We start from the raw sequence: 4,035 nt of genomic DNA on the forward strand, positions 1-4,035 counted from the left end.
GACAAGCTGTACGTAAGAATAGAAAATTACAGGTGGGTAAAGTAATAGCAGGAATTTTTCTCACAAATCTGCAGACAGAAATTCAAGGTCAGCTGATTCACTCACTACCCAGGACTGTCTTTGTAGCCTAAAGTCAGTCACAGGCTCCTAGCTTCAGGGAGGAGGGGACAGTAGAAGGGAGAAGAGCAGCAGTTATAGAAATCAGAGAGCCTGAGTCAGAGAGAGAAGTAGGACAGGGAGAGAGGAGATGGGAAGGGAGAGAACTAGAAGAAAGAAGTCTTTCTCTTTGTCTTATTAGTAGTACTTTTTAATGGCCAGAGCCCTATTTTTTCACTGAATTGTTTCCTTATGGGATTACTAAACTCTAAAATCTTACTTAGATACAGTCACACTAGTGATTTGGGTCACCATGAAAAAAGAATGAGAAGAGAAAAAAAATTTAGTTCACCATATAACTTGCCTCTTTGTTCAAAGTACAAACATGGGAGGAAGTACAAATTTAAGCCACATGTCTTGCAATATATTCAGGCAACATTTAAACATCCTCTCTCTCTCTCTCTCTCTCTCTGTGTGTGTGTGTGTGTGTGTGTGTGTGTGTGTGTGTGTGTGCACGCCTGTGTGTGTGATGTACATACATGTGAAAGTAGGAAGAAAACATAAAAGAGTCCATTTCTCTTCCTGCTATGTGGGTCCTGAGGGTTCATCTCGGGTGGATGCCTCTACCTGCTAAGCCATCCTTCAAGCACCTATCAGAGACCTTCAGACTTTGTTTCCTTATGTGCAAAAAATGATTATACTATCCCTGGTATTGTCCTGTATGTGAAGTTATTCTTGTACAGGTTTTAGACAACTGGGCACATAATAAATGTTCATAAACTATGTTTTACTTTTTCCTCTTTTGAAAAAATTCCTTTCAATTTAGTAACTAAATTAAAGTTATCATTAATACATAGATTGCATAAAGGAGATAAATCCAGAGACAAAACACTGGGGATAACTTCCATTAAATTTTGAGAAGTAAAGAGAATTCAGAAAGGAAAATTCAAAATGCCAAGACAGAGATGGTATGTAACATTTGTAAATAAGGAGTTATCAACAAAATTAAAGCCAAGAGAAAAAAAATGGAACTTTTACAAGCTAACAAAATACATGCTAAAAAAGGATATTTATTTTGCACTTTGAAATTAATCTGACTATTTTAAAAGAAGAGTTTCTATAGCATGGCATGAAAGAAAATATATGTGGAATTTAAAGGTATGAGAAATAGGTCACAGTGACAAACAGATAAATGAAGTGTGATTACCATCAGGGTAAAGCAAGAGGGGGCAAAACAGAGGTATTTTTTAATGGCATAGACACCAATTATGTAAATGGTTAGGGAATGTACATAGTTGAATTGTAAAAGATTGATGTGAGCAGATACAGGGTAAATGATAGTACCCTAGAGGTTGGCTGCCATTCAGGGGGCACAGAGCTTCTTTGAAAGCTAGACAGAAATAAAGTAAGGGTGAGGAATGGTAGAGTTGTGGAGGAACAAGTGTGGTTCACCAGTTCCCTGTAATGATTATGACATTCTCAAGAAAGGTTGAACGTTCCATATAAAAGAGCAGCATTGTCTATATGGAACCTTATATATTGCTTGCTTCTGGTATCATAGAACACAGTGTAGTGGTGAATCCTGCAATGTGCACCTGGGTGGTAAGCAGAAGAGAAATGATTTAAAACAGCAAAATTGTGAAAGCAAAATCCAAAATGAGGACTAAATTAAACGCACACATAGTGGAAGAGTCTCAGTGACAGCTCAATTGGAGTTAGAGAACATAAATTTAGAGTAGTCCCAGTCTTGGAAGATAAGTCTTCCTTTAAATCCTAAGGGAGGCTGGGTAATGAAATCCATTAAGAATACGCCACCCAATTGAAAGTTGAAAAGGAGATTAGGAAAGACAAATGTAATTACCCGAATTGTAATTTGGTCAAGACACCAAGGTTAATAACATTCCTTCTTTTTCAAAAGTTACCATGAATTTTTTAATACCTTATAATGGCCAGTGTCACAAATTTTATTCTTTCAGAAGAGATGAACTCTTTGATGTATGGTTTTAAATGCCAAATGTATATTTTGGGTATGTCTTCACCATTACACATGAATTTATACCAATATACATGTAGACATAAATATCATTAGAGAAACTTTTGATTAATTAGGTAAAGTGTTTTTATTGAATATAACAAATTCTCTAAATTTGTTGAGAAGTTGTGAGAAAAACTAATATTCATATGGCAGGTTTAAGTGCAGACTAATTATAGGTCGCTGATGATTTTAAAGGTTAATTGTATGGTTAGAAGACAGTTCTCACTTCAATGAGGTCTAGAATTGGCAGTGCCATGTTATATATCCTGTCTAAACTCATCTTTTTCTGTACAACAGAGACACAACCCATTATGAAACACCAAAAATTTAAAGAATAAATTAAGGAGCTCTGGCAAAGTTTTATTAAAGGAAAACTTTCTTGTTTACTTCTCACCAGTCTGTTCTGGTGTGCTTCTAATAATATCAGAATCACCTGGGTCAATGATAGCCAGCGTGCATACTCTGTAGTATTTTCCACACACTGTGCCCAGTTCAATATTATTGCCACTGTAGTGATGGACCCCAGTTTTAGCCAACATGGCATAGGACTCCATTTCAGATTTCCTCAAAGCTGGACAGTTGTTGGCAAGGATAACCAACTTCGCTTTGCCTTGTCTGATCATCTTCAGAGTCTGTTTGTAGCCCAGCACGTACTTCCCACTTTTCATAACAAGTTGGAGCCTAGAGTTGATCGACTCCAGAGACTTTTTCATCTTCTTTGCGGCCACCATCTTCCTGCCTTAGGTGCCGGGACAACCCCCAACCAACACCAGCCGCCAAGATGGCCGGGGAGCGAGAAAAGGCCCAAAGGTACTTTTAAAGAGTAGTAGAAACAATAAAGATTATTACCTATGTCTATAAATTTCAAGACTACTTCCAAATACTATAGGCAGACTTTTTTATCTAAGTCATTTAAAACACTAATTCATTTAATTTGCTCCTCAGTAAATGAGATGTCTTTGGGAGCTACTATTTTAGAGATTATTAAATAAATATCTATCTCCCCTGATTAACATCTCTTCATTTTATTTTCTACATGATTTATTTGTCTGTATTCATATCCTTCTTACCTGTTATAGAAAAAAATGACTCCAGACTTACATTAACTTGGATTGAGAATTGATAAATGAAGACATAGAGATTAAAAGAATTTTCTTCAATATCCTTAAAATTAAAACTTTGTGATCTGTCTGTACTGGATTTTGTGTACATTCCCCAATACCATTATGGCCTCAATACTCTTATTTTAATAACTTGGAATCCCATAAAACAGAGATAAGAAAGGCTCCAAAACAGAATAAAGAACATAGTTAGGAATATGGTGAGATACTATGTAGAAAATATTGAAACCTAATCAATTTTATGGCATAACACCAATAAATTAATAAAAACAATGTGGAATTAAGTGAGACATTACATAAAAATAAGTGTGTATCTCTATTCCCTTAAGTTTCCAGCTAACCTCAGAATATAAACTGAGATTAAACAGATTAATAGAAAAAAACCAACATAATACAAGTTTTATATAGTACTAGAAACCTCATGGAAAACTAAAACCTGTTACTTTAGTGATTACTTTAGTAACAAATTGAATATATTTGTAAGACTAGACCAAGAGGGGGAAGGTGGCAGGTAGCTCACATCCTCTGGCTAGGCTCTCTGGGGAGTGAGCAGGAGAGCTGGAGAGCAGCTATACTGGGAACTGGGTGTTGGAGGAGTAACACTAACATTAATATCAGAGAAAGAAAAAAAAAAAAAAACGCCAATAAGCAAACAGAGTGAGATCTTCATTGAGGATGGGAACTGCAGAGTTGACCTAAGGATGGAGACCTAGAGAGACTTCAAACGTTATGTTTTCAGTAACAGATAATTTTAAAGAGGAGAAGAGGAAGGGAGGGAGAGGA

The 4,035-nt window shown here is 36.0% G+C and overlaps 1 pseudogene; it reads right to left on the reverse strand.

Annotated features, from left to right (window-relative positions):
* Positions 1-2,478: 2,478 nt before the first annotated feature.
* Positions 2,479-2,915, reverse strand: LOC110310909 (large ribosomal subunit protein eL30 pseudogene; annotated as a pseudogene).
* Positions 2,916-4,035: the final 1,120 nt, after the last annotated feature.

Source organism: Mus caroli, unplaced genomic scaffold, assembly GCF_978045245.1.
Source record: "Mus caroli unplaced genomic scaffold, Mus_caroli_1 scaffold_16, whole genome shotgun sequence".
In the NCBI taxonomy this organism is placed as follows: Eukaryota; Metazoa; Chordata; class Mammalia; order Rodentia; family Muridae; genus Mus; species Mus caroli.